Source organism: Podarcis pityusensis (assembly GCF_964106645.2).
Source record: "Podarcis pityusensis genome assembly, chromosome: 2".
NCBI lineage: Eukaryota > Metazoa > Chordata > Lepidosauria > Squamata > Lacertidae > Podarcis > Podarcis pityusensis.
The window spans coordinates 59,179,326-59,201,223 of NC_138029.1; the positions used below are offsets into that span (position 1 = coordinate 59,179,326).

At 42.7% G+C, this 21,898-nt stretch overlaps 1 long non-coding RNA gene across 2 annotated transcripts; it reads right to left on the bottom strand.

The window, feature by feature from the left end:
• Window positions 1-3,264: 3,264 nt before the first annotated feature.
• Window positions 3,265-9,363, bottom strand: LOC308471986. 2 transcript variants are annotated; one of them, XR_013983228.1, is made up of 3 exons: window positions 9,147-9,363; window positions 6,544-6,601; window positions 3,265-4,298 (listed from the first exon to the last, which is right to left on the bottom strand). It is a non-coding gene; the product is annotated as an uncharacterized lncRNA (long non-coding RNA). The 2 variants fall into 2 exon arrangements; XR_013983229.1 differs by lacking the exon at window positions 9,147-9,363 and adding an exon at window positions 7,801-8,209.
• Between the last annotated feature and the right edge of the window lie 12,535 nt (window positions 9,364-21,898).

Here is a 21,898-nt window from a genome sequence, read left to right on the forward strand (position 1 = left end):
CTGAATTGCCAAGTCCCCATACCTTATTCACTGAGAGGCTCTTGTCCCATGAGGCAGCAACTTCTGGAAACTAACAGCTGCCTCCCTGCTTCCTACCATCTATTCACAGTGCCCTTTTTTCCTGGAGCTCCAAAACAGGGATGCAGCTGGGTAATTTTAGACTCAAAGTTGTAATCTAACCCTGCTGCCTTTGGGGTCTCCTGCCTTACACTCCCCTTCTTTAGGTGGTATTGCTTCATTTTCTTCAAAATATGTGGCAATACAGTCCTGCTGGATTGGGGTGGGTGGGCTTTTAATGATTGTGTAAGACAGGGGTCAGCAAATTTTTTCAGCTGTGGGCCGGTCCACCGTCCCTCAGACCATGTGGTGGGCTGGACTATATTTTGAAAGGGAAAAAATGAACAAATTCCTATGCCCCACAAATAACCCAGAGATGCATTTTAAATAAAAGGCCACATTCTACTCATATAAAAACACGCTGATTCCCAGACCGTCCGTGGGCCATATTTAGCAGGCAATTGGGCCGCATCCGGCCCCCGGGCCTTAGGTTGCCTACCCCTGGTGTAAGACCTCTCCCCCAAGCTGGTTAACTGAAAATGTTCCCTTTAAAACTTCACTGTGACCAGTGATCATTTGGGGAAATACGAAGTCATATGGATGTTCTTTCCTCAACCAGACAGTTCACATTAATCATTCTGAGGAGCCTGTTTGGCCTTGTTCACTAGTGTTATGGTAGCTGCCATAAATCAGCACCACCTGGGCACAATTCCAAGCAGAAGCTGCTTGTTCAGAAGGAAGTTGTAGCATGGTGTTGCCCATTTTAATTACCCCAGCTAATCCATTCAGGGCAGGCCCCATTAGGATTGTGGTACCGTTACTACTGCAAAGTAGCTCCACAGGGCGGGCTCACACATTCCATTAGTAACTGATAGTTATCAGGATCTCATAAGCAGTTTGACTTGTGGGTACTTACTCAGGCCACTGTCTCTTAGGGCTGGCTGCCCATGCTTGCTCAGGAGGTATCCATGTGATCCTGGCTACTCATGTGCTCCAAACATCCACACTGGGCTAAGTTCAGGGTGTTGGTACTGCTATATAAAGCCTTATACAGCTCAGTACCAGGGTACCTAAAATATTGCCTTATCCCTTCCATACCCAACTGATCACTGCACTCTACAGGTGAGAACTGTTAAGTATAATTGACTTAATTGACACTGAAATGAAAACACCTGTATATTAATGAAGTTCTAAAATGAAAAATAGCTAAATGTGTGTTGGTGAAAAGGTTTAACCTGGTGTGCCCCCCCCCCAAATGGGGCTATATTAAAGACAAGGAGAGTACTCTGAGCTCTTGCTGAGTTAATTATTAACTGATGGTTGTTCTCTGGTAGCTAACATGTGAGTGAACCTTTGATCATGTGATGAAGGTATTGAGTTGCGAATCTCTATTTTGAAGGGAGTTGCCTTTGAGTCCTTTTCTCCCAAACTCCATGGAAGGGAAGATGTAAATGAAGCTCTCCTGAAGGGAGCCAATGCAGGCGATGGAGAGGAGAAAGAGAGACCTTTGCTTATAGGTCTGTTTAAATTATTTCATATTTTGTAAGATGCTGAGCCTGTGCCTATGGATATTTTTGGATATTTTTGGTTGCATCTTTGATGCTTCTGTTTTATTTTGCACAGTTCTGCTAGTAAAATTTGAATAACATTTTCATGGGTCTGGACAATGCTTCATTTCCAAAAGGAGTCAAATTTATTGCATCTTGTCACTTCAAACTGCACAATATCTGCAACAAGGACATCCCTACAGATGCAATCTGATCAGGAGGTTCATTCGATGTGATGTTAGAACTGTGCCTTCACCTGCGCTTTGGAGCTCCTGATATGAGGTTTTAGCTGTTAGCCTCCATGTTGTGTCAGGAGTGAACCAAGGATGAGTTTGGCTAATGTGAAAGACCCTGGCTTGACCTTAGGTGTAGTATTGCCATTGGTTTTTCTATGCTTGATCTTTTTGCCAGAGGATCCAGAAAGTTCATCTGACTCACTAGAAAGCCAACATGCAATAATTCTAATAAGATAAAATGACTGGAAAACAAAAGGTTAGCTGGGGCAGACTTCTGGCATCTAAAAGCCCCTGCATCTGAAGACAAATTTCCTCCATCAATCACAAAATCCACAAAAATGTAGATGCAGATCAGCAGAACAATAGCATCTGTAGGTAAAACAGCATGACTCACTAGAAAGCTGTTTGCCACAGTCATTGTTCTTAATAGGTAAATCCATTCAGGAGGATCCATTCAGGTCCACTATGTAAACATCCTGGATGAGTCATCCTTGTTGTGGACATGTCCCAATCTACCTCTTACCTTTAAGACTGGGGTCTTCTCTCCTGAAACCCTTCCCCTATGCGTAAGCCCGCCTACCTGGATTTTGCCCCCTTCTCATTGGTTATCATGCCAACTCACTGAGACACACTTTTGAATCCCCTACAAACCCTTGCAAGCCCAGATTTTAACCTTGCTCTGTGTGTGTGTCATCTCTATGACTTCTGTCTCTATATGCCATCTTTCTGGAGATCCCCTCTGGGTTTCCTCTCTCTGCACCCCAGGAACACCTTCAAACTTGCTGCTGGACTTCGAACCCAAAGCTCAGCAAAGGGTCTGTGCCTGTGACCCTGTTTTACTAATAAAGACCTGAAATCTCTTTGGCCATAGACTCCTGAGCAAAAATGCCTGGGTCACTCACAGCTCTTTTATTGTCTACACTCACATGGTGTCAGGAGTACTTTAGCCAGAATGGAAAATGAGCGAGCTCCCAGCTAAAGAAGAATGGCAACTTAAGCTGATGGAATATGCGCAGCTTGCAGACCTAACATATAGAATAAGAGAAGAAGAAGAATACTGTATTGGTAAAGAGAAGATTGGAAAATGTTTATTAAATATATGGAGGGGAATTGTGTACACTTGAAAACGTTGGCAGCATTAAGATAAATACAACAGTGTAAATAAGTTTTGATGGATGTAATAATGGAATACTGAATGGTTTAATTTATGTAAAATATGCAGGGATATATGGTATGCAGAATGAACCATGGAAAGAGAAGAAGGGAAGATATTGATATTTTAAGGATGTTTAAGTAAGTATTCAAAATAGTAAAAGAGAAAATTTAATAAAAAATTTATATATATATATATATGGAGTACTTTAGCCAGCACTAGAAGAGGTGAACTTTGCAACACTCTCTGTTTTTAGTGCTATTCCCTCCTTTTTAGTTTAGAATTCTTATTTCTTTAAGACAGAAGTGTGAGTATGTTTGAATATTCTTATGTGTGCCTGACACTGTACCTAGATATATATGCTGCTGTGCAGTGTTGTTAAATACTACATTTATAATTATCTTCTTTTTCTATCATCTTTGTTTGGGTATAAATCCCTAGCCTGAGAGGGTTCAGATACATGTAAATAGGACAGCACTCAGTTTGACGCTAGCTACCGTAAATATCTTTTGGGGGAACATCTTTCCAGGACCTATTGAATATCTTCCTCTTCCAACAAGTTTTTATCCAAGTCTTTATATAGATTGGACTACAATTGTATTTTTATGTTTTTATTGTTACATTGCTTCAGGATGTTTTATGGGAAGGAATTCACAAATGAAAATAAATGTATGTATGTATGAATGGATAAAAAGTTATCTATGTGGTGTGGGAGTGAGCCATGAGCGAGCAGATTTGGGGCAACAGCTTCATAACAAGGGTAATGAATGAATTGGGCCTTTTTATTAATTTGCTCGAGCCATTCTGGATGTAGCAACACAGTTGGCTTAGTTAGCAAGTGAAGGGGAAAGGGAACTTTGGGATCACTTCATTTTGCAATTTTTTTTTATATTCATCTGAACAAGCTGAGTTTTTCAGCAGATTCTGGCAAGTGTAACCAGTCACAACTCCTTTGACAAAGGACCATTTTTTAGGGGCTGAAGTCAACGCAAGTTGGTTTCTTCAGCTTTTTTGGCAAGCCAAGTCAGGTTTACGAAATTTCTGTCAGGAGTCCAGACTGCAGCCTGACTCATCTCCGTTTCTACAGTTCTGTTAAGATATGGCAGGTCACATTTTCAACCAATACTGCATTTGAGTGCATAAAACAGGGTCCCGTGACTAATTCTCTTGTCAGGCAGAGCAGTCCAAACCTCCTTATGCTGGGCTGGGCGAGGTGTTCCTCTACTCAGCTCTGCTGGCTGAACTTGCAGATGAGAGGCCTATTGGCAGTTTCCCCACCAGCAGGAAGCTCCAAAACAGGATGTTCTGAGGACAGAAAGGGAGCAGGGATGAGCCGGCCCAGGATCCTGAGCTTGTCTCACAGCCATCATACCATGACCTTGGCTCTAATTAGGAGTGAATATGTCCAAAGTTTAAACTTCATTGCATGAACATTTTAACTAGGGTCTCACCTACAGAAATTTGCCTCTCCACAGAAACACTCAACTGTGTTATTCCTGCAACTTACCAAAATGCCAACTAGGAGTGATTCTAAAATGCAAACAAGTTACTTATTAGGGTAACAATGAGGAAGTTCCATACAAAAGCAAAAGTTAATGCTGATGCTATCTTTAAATTGCCCTGACTCTGGGATAACTGACTCTGAAAGTTTGTGACACCCAGTAGCACCACACAATGAAGCAAGAGCTGACTGCATGACCCTCAGGTTGGAAACTCGCATGTTGAGCATAGAGAGCCAAATAGATCCTCTGCTACTGGTTTAGAATTCAACAGATGGACAACACTACAATAGAAAAAAAATGCCTGATTGAGCTCTCAAATGGATTCGCCCTTAAAAACTGGGTACATCACGCTGCCCAACTGATGGGCAAATATGACCTCTCAGTGACCGAGATCAAAGAACTTCCCTTATATTCACAGATAAATATTTTTAAACAAACTGTAAGGGCAGTGGCAATTAAAAACGACCTAAACTTTATGTACACATCCACATGCGCCCCATTATATTTTAAACTTGGAGAGGCCCATGAACAAACACCTTATTTTAATGAACTGACTTTTGTACAACTTTGGAAAGCTTTTACAGAGTTACGATTAAATACAATAAACTCTGATAATAGAGATGGGAGACACAGAGACATACCAACAAACAAACGTGTTTGCATTAGGGGATGTCCTGAAGTAGAGGACCTTATGCATTATATCTTGCGTTGCTCCTTATATAATGAAGCAAGAGAATGATTTTTAGCACCTATAATGACAAGGTCCCCTGGCCAGAACCCCTCTGACATGATTTTATATCTCCTCGCAGACATAGATAAGTATGTGACCTGGCGTGTAGCACTCTTTGCAACTGCCGCTAGGAAAATTATATAGCAAATTATATAGCCAAGATAGCCACCAACTGTAAAGGAGATGAATTTATTTGACCCTACCTACATCAAGCTATATTCTCTCTTTATCACCAAACTCCAAATATAATTGTACAGTGGTGCCCCACAAGACGAATGCCTTGCAAGACGAAAAACTTGCTAGACGAAAGGGTTTTGCGTTTTTTGAGTCGTTCCGCAAGACGAATTTCCCTATGGGCTTGCTTCGCAAGACGAAACGTCTTGCGAGTTCTTGCGAGTTTGTTTCCTTTTTCTTAAAGCCACTAAGCTGTTAATAGCTGCTAAACCGCTAATAGCTGTGCTTCGCAAGACGAAAAAACCACAAGACGAAGAGACTCGTGGAACGGATTAATTTCGTCTTGTGAGGCACCACTGTACATTGTATTAATTCACATTATTTTTAATATATTAGTGGCCATGTGGTGATTTTAGCCTATAAATTTTATTGTTTAAAGTCTTAACCTGTATATTAAGGTACTTCTATAACTCTGTTTAGAGTAGGTAATGTCTTGATAATATACCGGGAAATGTTTTAAGTTTTTTGTATTAACCCAGCATATTTCCCTTTAACTGTTGAATGATTCTGTGTACATTGCGGCAGCCTTTGGCTATGTGCAATAAAACTAACTGACTGACTGACTGACTGCATGACCCAAACAAATTACCGTATGTTAATGGACCTCACTGGCTCTCATATTTTGTACTACCTGCTATGATTCCTGCTGGTACGTCTTTTTAGTCTTGAGTTTTGTTTTCATTTGAATCCTAAATCTCAGGCTCTTTAATCACCTTGGAAAGACTTCCTTTGTTTAATCAGATTAAATACTTTGTTAAGAATGAAATCTGATGGGATGCTTTGCTGTAGCCCTGTGTGTGGCTTCTTTAATTATATCTGATATTCTTGATATCAGTGTGAGATCCATGTAAAAAAAAAAGTGGCAAGCTGTTGGTCTGAGAAAGTGACATTTGCTTACCAGCTCTAGTCACGTAATGTGGGCCAGGGCTGCAAAATGTTTTATCCTTGGCACAGTCAATATCCCTTGACTCCAGGGTCTATTTTTAAATTTGCACTTTCATAAAATTGAACTGAAGTCTCTTACGCTTGGTTGGTTGGCATCAAAAAAACAGCAGCAGAATTGCAAATTATTTTCAGTACTCACCTCCTTGACAATTACCGTACTTCTAATGTCTTCAGACATTATTTGTGTTTGGCAATACCTATGGAGGAAAGGAAACAGTTGTATGTGAAGAAGCAATATCTTTCATCCGGCTGTGAAGTCACTCTCAAGGACACTAATGACACTGTCTGAATGGTAGACGAAGCCTCCCTTCCTCTTGTGTCATCAGCACTGTAATAAATTTTAGCCCATCTGTTTCAACCACAGTTCAAAGGAAATATACAAAGCACACTGAAATGCAGTATTGCTGTAACATCAAATATGCAGTTCATACAAAGCAGGACTGTGGCACCAAAGTTTAATCACATTTTAGTCAGCACTAAAGCAATGGGTGTGACCTTTTCGCAGGACTATCTGGCATCAATTGCAAGTTAGTTTTTTAAAAAACAGCAACAGCAAAACATTTAATTCTTCTGTGTGGGGCCCAATGAGGTGCTGGGGCATTCAAACCATCAATGACCCAGGAGGAAAAGTTGTGTGAGCATTGTAGAAAAACTGTTGTACATGGGCAAAGTTGGGTGTTATATAGAAATGTTTGTGAAAAGCAATATGGTGAGCTTATTGGAGCCTGGAGATTGGTGTGAAGCAGCACTGCTTGGGCTGGATGGATCTCTATAAATATGGTCCATAAATAGCAACACCCTAGTGGTCCTGGGCCCTAAGGAAGTTAGATTGGCTTCAACCAGAGCCAGGGCCTTTTCAACTCTGGCTCCGGCCTGGTGGAACGCTCTGCCTTATGAGACCAGGGCCCTGCAGGATCTGCTTTCTTTCTTTAAGACAGAGTTGTTCCACCTGGCCTTTGGCTTGGAGCCAATTTGATTCCCTCCCCCTCTTTCTCTTTCTTTTTTCTTTTCCTTTCTCCTCCTGTGATGAGGCTACATTTTAATATTTCAATATTTTAATGTTGTATTTTAATTTTGTTTTTAAGTTGTATTCATTCAACTTGTTTTTATTATTGCTTGTTAGCAGCCCTGAGCCCAGCCTTGGCTGGGGAGGGCGGAGTACAAATAAAAATTATTATTATTATTCCCTCAATTAGCACAGTCGCAAACACACAGGTGATCACAAAGACACCATCCATTTCCATGACTTCTTTCCCTCGTTTGGGACGAAACTACCCCTGCCCTAAAAGTATGAATCTCCAGATTTGAAACAATCATCAGAATAGTGGACCTGGGGTCCTTTATGATGAAGAGTGGGATATACATTTCATAAATAAATGAAATGAATAACTCTTACTTTGTTAGCTAACTTGCACCATATTTATTTCTGTTGAAGATCTCTTGCAAGACTACGTATTCCTACCCCTGACATCTTTGTTAATGATAACATTACTAGACTCCTGGTGGGCTGAAAGGTAGACTGTAGTACATATACAAAAATAAAAATAAAAATAAAAGTAAATGAATGATTCAATAAATACTTCAGTTGGGCCCTCTCGGTTACTTCACAGAGAGCCCCTGCCTACAATCAATAAAATTCATATTTTCTCTCTGGAAATAAAAAAAGGTATATTTTCATACAACTTCCCTGGCAAGACTCTATTTTGGGAGAAAGATGGAGAATGTTATTTTGTGCACAAAATATATGAACAGGCCCTATAATTGTGCATTGCCAGAATCCTGTGTCCTCATGCAGCATCCTAAGAACAGCCACAATTCTGCTGGCACAGTAAAGGCTACAGCAAGGCTGTGTGTGAGACAGAGAAAAAGAGACAGTCAGACAGAGAGACTTTGTGTTGCTTATAAGAAGCCAGGACCTGTATGTATCTCAGTTATATTTTGCTAAATTGTGCATATATGCAGTCTCATGTTTAATACTGGCGAAAGGATCTCTCAGGTAGGAGTTCTGGGAAAAACTTTAATGAGCTGTTGCCAGTTAAAATATTCAGGACTGTGCTGGGTGGATTGTTAATCTGGGTATAAAGCAGCTCTTTATAAACCTGGGTGTGTGTGGTTCCCACACTTGAGAAGATGCACTGCATGTTCTTCCTGGTGCTAGAGCCTCTGAAAAGGAGGGTAGAATTAAGCCATAAATTACGTAGTTACTCTTGTCAGATACTTACATGGACGCTTCACCTATATGCTTCAGATCTTAATCTGAATCACATTTTTAATTAATTAATTAATTAATTAATTCCAACAATTTATATACCACTTGACTATGCAGTATACAGGAGATTGAAATGAGTTTTAAAATGAGTTAAAACTGTAAAATCTGAAATAAATTAAAATAAAACAGTTGTCAGGAGCTGTAGTCCAGGGGTCAGCAAACTTTTTCAGCAGGGGGCCGGTCCACTGTCCCTCAGACCTTTTGGGGGGCCAGACTATATTTTGAAAAAAAATAAATGAACGAATTCCTATGACCCACAAATAACCCAGAGATGCATTTTAAATAAAAGGACACATTCTCCTTATGTAAAAACACACTGATTCCCAGACCGTCCTCAGGCTGGATTTAGAAGGCAATTGGGCCAGATCCGGGCCCCGGGCCTTAGTTTGCCTACCCATGCTGTAGTCAGTAATAAAAAAACCCCTGATCAGTGAAGTTAATTCTTTATTCAAAGAAACAAAAACAGCGCAGACCCAGTAATCAGAACAACTCTTCCCAGTAGGTCTTGCTCCAATGAGGCAGTTGTGAGGACTGAAGATCCCTGCCTTCCCACCGCTCTCTAAGGTTCCTCCTCCGGTTCCTTCCTCAGCAGCCTAAGGCTCCTTTGTCTTGTCTCTCTTCACTCCGCTCTCTTCACTTCTCTGCATGTTCTGGGAGACATGGGAAGAGGGGAGCTGGTTGCAGGAGGAGTAGGAGTAGGATTCTTCAGCAGCATCTCTATCTCCTCGCCCCCACTCCTCTCCTGCCTCTGAGTTTGGACTGCTCTCTGCCAGAACCTCTTCTTGCTCACTGTTGCCTCTTCAGCTTTGACACTTCCTCTTCCCAGTCTGCTCCCTCTTCTCCCTCTGACCACTCACCATCGACCTACCAACAATCCCCTGGCTCTGAGCCTTCCTCCCTTCAGAGTTCCCTTGGGGGTTCCCCCAGCTGGTGCCTCCCATCGCTCCTCTGCATCCAGTCAATGACAGTAGTGAACTCGTGTTGAGTTATGAGACCCAAAGAGTCTCCAAGCAGCCTATATCGGTCAAAATATATATGCATAAATACATTATACTATAGAAAAGGAGGAGGGAGATCATATAGGACATTAATATTTCATACAGAGAAAACAAAAACAAAAATTGCCAGCATAAGCTCCCTCAGAACAGTGACAGAAAACATTAGCAGCATGCAAACAATAAACAATGGTTTCTCTGCTTATCTTACTGGGCTGTATAATAAAATTGCAATGGTGTTGTCATGCTGCAGTTTATGTGGCCTCCAATAGCGTGAAGACAAAACAGCAAGCAGGTGATCGAGCAAGCAGGGCAGGGGGCAGGGGGCCAAGGCAAACTGTTTAAAGGAGGGTGGGAGGTGCTTCCAAAAATGGTTTGGCAAACCATTCTCAGATGTGCCTGCCCCTCTCCTTTAAAATAGAGTGGGGGTGTGCTGGGCAGAGGTAGGCAAGGGGTAAAGGGAGGGAGTTGGTCAAGTGTAAAGGGAGCAGTGGTTGGCTAGGTATGTGGGAAGCAGATTGGCAGGTAAGTGGGGTTGGTGAACAGAACAAGCAGGAGTAACAGCCCCGAGTACATAAAAAGAACATAAGTAAACCCCTTCTTTAGCAGGCCCAAGGCCCTTCTGGTTTGGCATCCTGTTCTCTCGTTGATGAACCAGATACAGGTGGGAAGCCCACAAACAGGACATTAACACAATAGCAATTTTCCCACCCATGTCCTCCAGCAACTGTTATCAGAAGCATATTGCTTCTGATACTTGAGGTTGTATACAGACATCATGACTAGTCTCCATTTATAGTTTTACTGTCCATGAATTAGTCTGAGCCCCATTTAAAGTTTCCCAGGTTGGTAGCAAATTCAATAGCTTAACAATGCACTATGTTTCTAGATTAACTATACAGCAAGTGAGGATTCTAACAGTGGATTCTGGTGCCACAGTATGGTCTCTATTTTTACCTCATACAGTGGTACCTCAGGTTACATACGCTTCAGGTTACAGACTTTGCTAACCCAGAAATAGTGCTTCAGGTTAAGAACTTTGCTTCAGGATGAGAACAGAAATCGTGCTCCGGCAGCGCGGCGGCAGCAGGAGGCCCCATTAGCTAAAGTGGTGCTTCAGGTTAAGAACAGTTTCAGGTTGAGTACAGACCTCCGGAACGAATTAAGTACTTAACCTTCTGAAAAGTTCAGAAGGCTCAACCAGACAGTGCATGCAGGTGTGTATAACATAAGCCTAACAACCTACAATAAATAAGAAAAGCCACTTCTGTAGGGACAAGCAGGATTGGAAAAGGTTTGTGTATTTGCGTGTGAGAGGGGTATGTGAGAGGGGCGGGGAAGAGAATGCAACTCTTTATTTGCACATTGTTTCCAGACAACATCTCTATTCTTCTTAGAGTGGGCAGATGAAATATTTAGACAACTGAGAGACAGGAGAATATTCAGCAACAAAATTCAAGGGGCAATTTTGAGAACTTGAGGGAAGAACATTTATTTCAGCTTTAGTCTAAGCTATCCTTTCACACATTGCTGACAGACAGGACAGCATGCTCAGGGGAAATACACCCCATAATAACTGCTTGCTGCTACTACATCAAATCCTCCTTGCTGGGAGGAATGTACAAGCAAGGTCAGTGCTGCGGGCACCAGGGTAGAATCTTGCCCAAATCTGAAAAGCAAGCTCTAGTTGGGTAAAGCCAGTTAGAGAAGCGTGGAGTGGGGCTGTTTGTCCTGGCATGGCAGCTCCTGTCCCTGTTCTTAGCTAGCTCTGCCTTTGACACACATCTGGCATTTTGGCCTTGGGCCCAGAATCCCAAGTAATTTTCCAAACCCTGCTCCCTGAGTAGGCAAGGGGGGGAGTGTTGGGGGGGGGGAGAGAAGGAGGGAGATCAGTTTCCTTGTTAACAAAGGCTAACAACAGACAGAGCTTCCTGCTTAAATCTCAGTCCGTTACCCACCTCCTCACTGTCATCTGTCTGCTCATAACTGCTGGAGGAGAATGCTGTAGCAAGTTCACCTGAGGGGGTGGGGGAGGAGGATAGAAGCAGAGCGGGAGAACTGATCTCTCGCAGCAGATAGCATCATCTTCCCTGTGAAATGAATGAGTCATCTCTGCAACACACTTTGCCTCTGTCAGCCAGAGACACGGGGTCCCATTTCCCTGCCTGCGGAAGCAGTCCAAATGTGCATCAGCTTGACAGCACAACCCCCCTCCTTTTGAGCCACTTCTTTCATTTGTTTTTTAATGGTCGGCACCTTTTATTTTAATACACACACACACACTTTCAATTATGTTTGCTCTTTTGGTCTGAACTAGTCATTTTAAAGGACAGATTATTTGTGCCTTTTATAGTACTGGCACCATACAGAGCCAGTAAAACAAAACACATTGTTTATTTAACTACACTAAAAAAGGGTGCATGCGAAATCTAGCTGAAGTTCTCTACTGCAGTGGCTGCAAAGCTCTTTGCAGCTCTTGGCTCAAGCTGCTTTGGAAAGACAAGAATAAAGGACGTTTTTCTCCCAGCTTGCGAGTGGGAGAAGAAGAATAACCCTCTGCCTCACCCTGCCACCAATTTCTACCCAGCCTCCCCCACCCACATAGGCAAATGTGGAAGGATGACTCAGCACACCAAAGCAAAATATATTGAGCTGTCTCAACTCCAGTGTCTCTCCCCCCCCCCCCCCCCGCAATCTTCTCCTTTTTCTGAGCAGCTGGTAAGGCCTGCAGAGCCAGGGGCAATGGACATTTGTTAGCTCCTGCGTTTCCAAGCGTGAGAGTCCAAGGAAGAATATATGCCCTTGGCATGAAAAGTTCAAGAGAGCCCTGCTTGGCTGAGGTCACAGAACAGTGGAAGAGAAGGGGACCGTGCCAATCAGCAGTAAGTGACATCTGAATACCAGGAGATGAGATGGTGTTTAATGATGCCATTTCACATTTTAGGGCTGGAGTGGGCAAAGATGGATGGGGGGTCCTCAGCAAGATTTGAAAGTCCATGAAAACTAGTTGGCGGGAGGGTGGGGTAGTGAAAGAGTTTCAGTGGCCATTATTAGGAGAGCAAGGACTTTGCTAGACAAATTAGATACAACATAGGAGCCAACTCCTAGGGGCCTTGGGGGCTTTGGTCCCCACAATAAAATACTTGAGGGGGCTAGGCCTCCTAAAGTTGATGGACATTGCCATTCAAATGGTGTGTGCGCACTGCGTTATGTAATTGATTATGTGAGCGGGGCTTATCTGGGCCCCCACAATATCTTATTCAAGTTGGCACCCCTGAGATACAAATATACTGTGAGTGAAGACTAGAGAAGAAAATGAGGTGCTAGACCAGCTTTCCTCAACCTCGGCCCTCCAGATGTTTTTGGCCTACAACTCCCATGATCCCTAGCTAGCAGGACCAGTGGTCAGGGATGATGGGAAGTGTAGTCCCAAAACATCTGGAGGGCCGAGGTTGAGGAAGCCTGTGCTAGACAATGTTGGTGGGAATGCCTGGTATCCTTATTACACAGAGTCGTTCTTGCTTAAAAGTTCACTCTTGAATAGTGTTATGGATGTTCAATATTTGTTAAGCTGATTGCTTGTTAACAGAGATGATTGGTTGATCTTTCTTCGATGGGAGAAAATAAATGACTCATTCATTTAAAAAAACCCCAAATCTATCTGCAAAATGGGGTCTGAGGGTGTGTGCTCAGGGGTATGTGTGTGAGAAAAGAAAGTAGTTGGTCACTTGAATTAGGACAAGGAGATAAGCAGAGAGAATTTAATGTTTGTAGCTGGAGGAAGCAGCTGGGGAAGAGGTTGTGCCGTTGTGCTTTGTGAGATCTGAAGCAATGTTTTTAATAGGCCAGTCAAAATGTCACAAAATACTGGGTGTGAGCTTTCGAGTTATCCAAAACTCTTCATCAAGCCAGATGGTTTGGGCGGGGGAACAGAACTTGACTAATGTTCATGCCATAAGGTCTGAATCTGATCATAGTCTCTGATGGAAAAATTCATTGGGAGCCAAGATCCAAGTATGGGGCAAGTACTCTTTGGTGAGAGAACCCCAGCAGAGATTTAGCAGGGCAAAACATGTAATGCTTCTGAATGTCAGTTGCTGGAAACTATGAGAGGAGTTCTTGTGTTTATGTTCTGCTCCCTGGTTTCACACTGGGAGAACAGAATCCTGGACCAGATGGGCCATTGGCCTGATCCAACAGGCTGTTTTTATGTTTATGTTAATAAGCAGCTCAGAAATGTTAGTGGATCATGTAATTATATACCTTAATCACTGGTGCCGTTGGACTTGGGGTGGAGTCAGGTACTATTCTATTCCTGTTTAAGAGAGACAATAAAGTTATTGCCTTGCTTCTTCACTGACATGTCTTGACCATCTTTCTTCCCATCATTTGATCCTGCCCCTAGAGGTGAATGTTGTTTACAGTAGCTAAAATGGCTTCCAACAGAATAATGCTGACTGCTTGAGGCAATGCAGAGTCCCTTGACAGTGTTTTCTTTTCAGTGCCGATCTTTAAAGCTTACTGTGACTCATTCCCCATGCCAAAATAATGCTAATATGTATGTGACAGCAGAAAACATTCCCACATAGCAAACAGGCAGAGTACATTGTATATTCTAAGAGATCCTTTTCTAAGGCCATGCTGCTTTTCCCTTTGGACCCCTACTATACCTCTCTCAGAGGCTCATTGGCTGTGCTCCTAGCTTACATTTGATCTTGTCAAGCAAAGGCAGGAAGTGTCAGGTTGCAACGTACATGTGTCACAGAGAAGAGGAACAGATGCCAACTGGAAAGGGATAATTTACGAAGCTGCTCTACAGCAAGTCATACCATCAGTCCAGCTAGCTTAATATTATCAACCTGAACTGGCAAAGGCTCCCAGCCCTATCTAGGGACACCAGGGATTGAATATGGAACCTTTCACATGCAAAGCATTTGCTCTGCTACTGAGAGAGGGTTCTTCTCCTGTGTTGCTTGAGTGGGATGGCGGATGTGCACAATGCATGTATCTGAGCTACTTTGGCTTCCAAAGCAGAAACATTTGAGAATGGTCCCTTTCTTGTTTGAGCCTCCTCCCAGAAGAATCGATGACACAATTTCTCAGGATGCAGCCATGGGGTAATTAGCAGCTTTGTTATTATTATTCCTTAGGTAGTGTATAGTTGTGGATCATTTGCAGGGAACCAGGTGCACAGAGGTACACTTAATACCCGGCGGAAGGGCCTTTATTTCTTAATGATCATTACAATTGGCTCTTGAGGAATCGCTGAGAACATTAGGCGAGGCAATCATGTTGGATAGCTGCTCTGGGGTGAATGGAGCTGAGTCTTATTAAATCTTAATGCGAGCTTTATTCCTGGGAAATGTATAAAGCAATTAGGTAGAAAATTCTCATGATTTAATTAGAAAAAATGTCTGGGAAATGCAGTGCCACGTGACACTGCAGTTGTGGCCCGATCCTATTCTCAAGAGGGAAAGGCCAAATCTTGAAACACAATATCTGAAAAGGAGAGTGGAAATTTAACTACTCCTTCCAATAAAGTTGCAAGCTCATCAGATCCCATCCAGCCTAAAGATAGTAAGTGGGAGGCATTTTAGCACACCCACTTGAATATTCTTTCCCCCAAAGATGCAGCTCCTTTCTCATTGCTATAGGCTAGCTAAGATGGCATTTTGGTGCCTTCGGGACCAGTTGAGTGGTCTATTTATTCTCCTCCTCACCCTCTTCATTCACAGTGATGATCTTACAACCACTCCCCAGCCATTCACAGTGCCTATTTGTGGTAGTATTTGGAAACTACAGGTCTCCTCCAAAGCAAGCGGAGAAGAAAGGAGCTGGTGGTACTATTTGGGAACTCCTGCATTAGGGAAAGAGACATGGCTCAGTGGTACAGCAAATATTTTGTATGCAGAAGGTCCCAGGTTCAGTCCCTGGCATGTCCAGGTAGGTCTGGGAAATTTCCCTGTCTGAAACCCTGGAAAGTCATTACGGACAGTACTGAGCAGTGGTCTGACTTCATATACATCAGTGCCTTGTGTTTCTGCCTGGTCTATATCATAATTTTCCCATGGAGCTAGAATGTGGTTGCTGTTCTTTAAATCATAGGGAGGAATTCAGCAGCAGCAGCACAAGCATTCCTTCTTGCCTAGCAGAATGATCTTCCCTCTCTCCCCACTGCACCCTATTCTGGGGACTCTCCTGCTTCCCCCAGAGCCGATGGGAGGAGGAGAGGGGAGCAAAGTCCCATTGCATTATCAGTGGCACACTGTTGTTGGGGCTATGTAGGGGAGATGTTGGGGAGTGGTAAGATGTGAAAGAATCTGCAGTGATGGTAGTTGTGGGGAGAGAGTGGAACTGGATGGCCATAATCTCACACAGCATTAGGCATGTTTCAGTCCCTTGATTTGAATGTCCTTAAGCATCTCTATGGAGTCGCAGTCATCAATTTTGTAGGTCTTTTCAGCTCTATGATTTATGAACTGTTAATGAGGCCTCTCTACTTCTTGGCCATACTTTTTACTGTTTGTGTGGTGAAGCGCTAGCACTGCGCAGACAGACCCCACAACAACTATATTTAACTGTAATGTCTCTCTTTTTGGAGTGTAATGAAAACTTTAAAGGCCAACACATTTTGTGTGGGTTAGAATCTAGAGAACTGGAGTTTGGGGGCATGTCTTAATGTAGGGTGGCCATATTTCAAACAGTAAGAATACAGACAGAAAAGTTGTTGAGCTGTTTTTGGCAAAGTTGTTGGGTTTTGGGGGAAACTGGCCAAAGCAACACTGCCAGCGTGGGCTGCCATATGTCTGGGTTTCCCAGGATTCTCCCCCTTTTTTTGCTTATTTCCACCCGAACACTGCTGCCGACTGCAGTATTCTGGATATGTCCAGGAAATTCTGGACGTATGGCAACTCTACTTAATGGTCTTCTTATAAACTCATCCCACCGATGGCATTTATATCTCAGTCTGTTTCTGCTCTGCGCTGTCAGCAAAAGAGAGATAAAAAGGTGGAAGATGACTGATTGCTGAGTCATCCTTTTCTTTTGCTCCACTTCCTGTCACCTGCTACTACTACTACTGTTAATCCAGGAACTTTGAGTTCAGCCTAGAAAGGCAGAGGTATTTATTCTTCCTTGCAGGCAGTATTTCATGCTGTGCTGACAGACTGCAGCATGCAAGCTGTGTACTAAGATGCCATCTTCTGGAAGCTGACAGTTGCGAGTGAATTAATTGTGACAGGAGAAGAAACTCTGCAGACTGGCTAGGCATCAGGAAGAAGTAAAGGGTTGTCTCCAGAAACTGCTGATGCTCTTTTCCTTTTGTAGAGAATAAGCTGAGCTTCATTTTAGACCACTTTAGCTTGTGAGTAATGAATCAGCATGAACACTAAGATTGCATGGACATGTAAACACAAATCAGGACTCAAAATGATTTTTCCTCTTGTGGTTTGAGCCCAGCTTCTCTCTGAATTTGTGACCCATTTGATAGACGCACTGGCCAATGAATCACATTCTGGCTCCTTATTCTTTTTACTCATGTTTCAGGCAATCTGTCCTATTTTTAATTTGTTTACTGTTATTAAATGTAATGTACCTTCACCCTCTTCTTCTGTTTTCCTTTAAGGGCAGAATAAAATTTTGAAATGTTGACAAAAATTTCTTTGTAGAAGAAAGAGGAAGTCAGTAAGATCAGCAGTTCCCAACCAATCAGTGCTACCCACCACTTGTTTCTGCAAAAACCAGAAATTATGTTTCCCCCCTTGAACTTGATTTCAGGGAGTACTTCTTAGACTCATAGAATCATAAAGTTGGAAGGGGCCATGAGGGTTCTGAACAAAGCATGGTGGATGCTTCCACTGTGGGCTCACTGCTACAATGTGCACATTGAGTTTAGGCATGGGGGAGGAATGCTATTCAGTTCCAATTTAAAACATATATCTAATTCTCACAATATACCTAATTCTCACTTTCCAAAAAAAAATGTGAACTGAAACACAGCCATCCTTTCAGATTTATATTTTCTGAATTATGCAGTGCAGTTCTCCAGCAAAGTAATGTGCATAAAAATGCATATACTAGGATAAAGTGTTTGTTATTATATTAATTTGTAAAAATGTGCATTTTAAGGAAAATTGTATTAAAAACTGCATATTAGGAGCAATTTGCACTAAATTGCTGTTGAATTTTCACTTTTTAAAAAAATCACAAACTGATATGGAAATGTAGACAACTGAACTTAAGAATGGGAAAATGAGAAAACACATTCAACTGTCCTTAATCTTACACATCTTAAAATACAAAGGAATGGCTAATGTGCATTCAATTTTCAAAAAGGATGGTTTAACTTCCTTTGGAAAAACCACTCTTCTCATCTCAGTGCCTCCAGGTGTCCTACTGCAGATGTCAGTAAATGAATAAATCTTATCCATCTACTCCCTATTGAACTAGCTAAGTTCTTTCAAGGCAGATAAGTACATAAGAGACACTACCAGACTGTGCAGCATCTTAATACTCCCCCCCCCCAGCCAATCTTGACCGAAGGGATTTGAAGTTCCAAAAGCAATGGAGCATCCATTGCCCATGAATTCTGCTGTGATCACATTCCACCATGCCTGGTACTGAATTAAAATATGTAGCAAAATGCTCTTCTCTTTAAGAATGATATACTGTAATGGTTTGGGCCAATTCTATGGGCAGAATCACCAAGCAAATTCACAGCTATGTTGACAAGGCACTAGCAAAACTGAAATGTCAGCTGCCAGTTTTTTCAGACACGACAAATCCATTGTTTTGTGTTGTGAGAACAAGTGACAGTGATCCTTGGACTCACATGCTTTCCCCCAACTTATACAGTGTGGTCACAAGGAGATAACCAGAAGCTTCCACTCCACTTTAGATTAACCTCAGTTTGCCATGATGTCTAAATCCAGACAAATGGTGGTTAACTGGTACTATAGTCTGTTGAAACAAGCTGACTTCAGACCATTATCCATGGAACTGAGCTGCTTCAACTAGTCATAGTTATGATCCATCATATTTTAGGGTTCAGAAAATACACTAAGCCGTGTTTAAGCAGAAGTGATCTTGCTGGAGGAGACTCTTGAGAGTCCCGTGGACTGCAAGAAGATCAAACGCATCCATTCTTAAGGAAATCAGCCCTGAGTGCTCACTGGAAGGACAGATCGTGAAGCTGAGGCTCCAATACTTTGGCCACCTCATGAGAAGAGAAGACTCCCTGGAAAAGACCCTGATGTTGGGAAAGATTGAGGGCACAAGGAGAAGGGGACGACAGAGGACGAGATGGTTGGACAGTGTTCTCGAAGCTACAAACATGAGTCTGACCAAACTGAGAGAGGCAGTGGAAGACAGAAGTGCCTGGCGTGCTCTGGTCCATGGGGTCACAAAGAGTCGGACATGACTAAACGACTAAACAACAACAAAAAGATCTTGCTGGAGGGGAGGAAGAGGACTCATGAGCCTAGGCTCACTGAGATTTGCTCTCATAACACTAAAACACTTGGTTTAGTGTTTTGTCTAAACTCAGCCAATAATAGGGAAAAGTTAATGTAATTCTTAAGCATATTTAAAACTTAATGCAGCAGGCAGAGGAAGCTGGTAGAAAGCCTGTTCAGATGAGTCACCTTATATATGTGAATAAATTACTAAGCAATTAGTGAGGAATATACTGTGAAAGATAATGACTTGGGTTAATAGATGCTGGCATGGCCAATTACAGAGGCACCTGACCCAGGAGCACACCAAAATGAGAAATTAACTTTGAGTCTCAATACCTGTCATAAGACATAGGCTTCTTGTTGTTATCTGACATTACCATGAATTTCAACAAGCAAAATTATGGTAATACCAGGAAGTAGAATTCCACAGTTGTTGCTAGCTAAAGATCTGTCTCAGGCACAGAGAACGCGGTACTCTCCAGATGTTGCTAGACTATAACTCCCAGTACCCCTGACCATTAGCTGTGCTGGCTAGAGCTGATAAACATCTGGAGAACACTACATTTCCCACCCCAGTTGCTATCTGCAACATGGTCAAAATACACCCCTTTTAAAAAGTTTAATAGTAATCTCCTTCAAAATTATTATTTACTAAATTTGTATACCGTCCTTTATCTGTAGATTTCAGGGCAGTTCACAACATAAATACAAGATAAAAGACACAACATACATAATAAAAACTAGAACAAAAACAACAACCTAATAACCCTTAAATATGGCTGCATTCAGACAGCATTTTATTTTTCCTGATATTTCATTACCAGATAATTTTATCTTATGTGATCTTTCACATGACAGAAAAGCCACTTCTCAATATCTAGTGGAATCTAGCAGAAGTTTAGCATTTCTTTCCATTAAGTACTAGAAAAATCCATTTGCAACTCCATTAATCCAGAAAATTATGGGTGTTTTACATTGTATTCCTCCTGTAATTTTCATGGATCACACCACCACTGCTCACAGGGCAAAAATTGAGGTTGTATTCCAGCATACAGTTATTTCATGGGGGAGCAGAACCACCCATGACATGTCCAGTAACATCCGCTCTTGGTGTTGGCAGTAACTGGAAACAGCAAACATAGTGCGGTGGAGATGGTGGTGGGAAAGGAAAGGGAAGAGATGGAGGCTCAGCAAGTCTGACAAGGCCCATGGACAGCCTATAAGAAACAAAGATCCCTCCTTTGGCTTTCTGGTGGGGTCACACTCTGGTATTATGTCACATACTGATTCACAGGAGCACAGAGAGAGGTGTGTGTGTGTGTGTAGTTCCACTCCTGAAACAGGACTTCCCCTTCCTCCCACTTGTTGTTGTTTAGTCGTTTAGTCGTGTCCGACTTTTCGTGACCCCATGGACCAGAGCACGCCAGGCACTTCTGTCTTCCACTGCCTCCCGCAGTTTGGTCAGACTCATGTTTGTAGCTTCGAGAACACTGTCCAACCATCTCGTCCTCTGTCGTCCCCTTCTCCTTGTGCCCTCAATCTTTCCCAACATCAGGGTCTTTTCCAGGGAGTCTTCTCTTCTCATGAGGTGGCCAAAGTATTGGAGCCTGTCCTTCCAGTGAGCACTCAGGGCTAATTTCCTTAAGAATGGATGCGTTTGATCTTCTTGCAGTCCATGGGACTCTCAAGAGTCTCCTCCAGCACCATAATTCAAAAGCATCAATTCTTCGGCGATCAGCCTTCTTTATGGTCCAGCTCTCACTTCCATACATGACTACTGGGAAAACCATGGCTTTAACTATACGGACCTTTGTTGGCAAGGTGATGTCTCTGCTTTTTAAGATGGTGTCTAGGTTTGCCATCGCCTTTCTCCCAAGGAGCAGGCGTATTTTAATTTCGTGACTGCTGTCACCACTACATGCTCCCACTATATGCTCTCAAATCTGCTCCAACCCTCTAGAGCAGCTTTTGAAGGTGTGCCCAAGAAGTGAACTGATGGAGAAGAAAGGAAAGAGGGCTTTAAAGAGTCTGGTGAACTGCTAATGTGTTCTATCAAAGGTGGCACAGGCAATGTGGCCAATTTGACCAGCTCTGCCCCCAGTGCACACCCTCCTGCTTGCCTCACCCCTTCCATCTGCAAGTGTATGTGGCCATATTCACACCATATATTTAAAGCACCAGGATACTGCTTTAAATACTCATGGCTTCCCCCAAAGAATCCTGAGAGCTGTCGTTTGGTAAGGGTGCTGAGAGTCGTTAGAAGACCCTTATTCCCCTCCCAGAGCTTCAATTCCTGGAGTTCCCCATGTGGAGGGATTGATTTGTTAAACCACCTTGTGACTTGTAGCTCTGTGGCAGCAGTAGGGTCTCCTAAAAACTCTCAGCACCCTAATGAAGCTACAGCTCTCAGAATTATTTAGGGGAGGACATACCTGTTTAAGGCAGGATCATATATTAATTGTGTGGTGTGAATGTGGCCTGTGAAGGCTGCCTACAGACTTTTGTACCAAATGCATAGATGTGGAAGGAAGGGCTAAGAGCCTAAGAAGAGCTTTGTGTGACTTGGACTGATCTAATCCAATAGCCTGTTTCTCACAGTGATCATCTAGTTGCCTATGGGAAGGTCACAAGCAGAACATGAGGACCATAGCCATCTCCCACAGTTGTTCTTCAGTAACTGGCACTGAGAGACCTACTACCTCAGATGCAGCAGATAATATACAGCCGTTGTGATAAGCAGCCATCCAAGTTGGTGGCCATTATTCCATCTGTCTG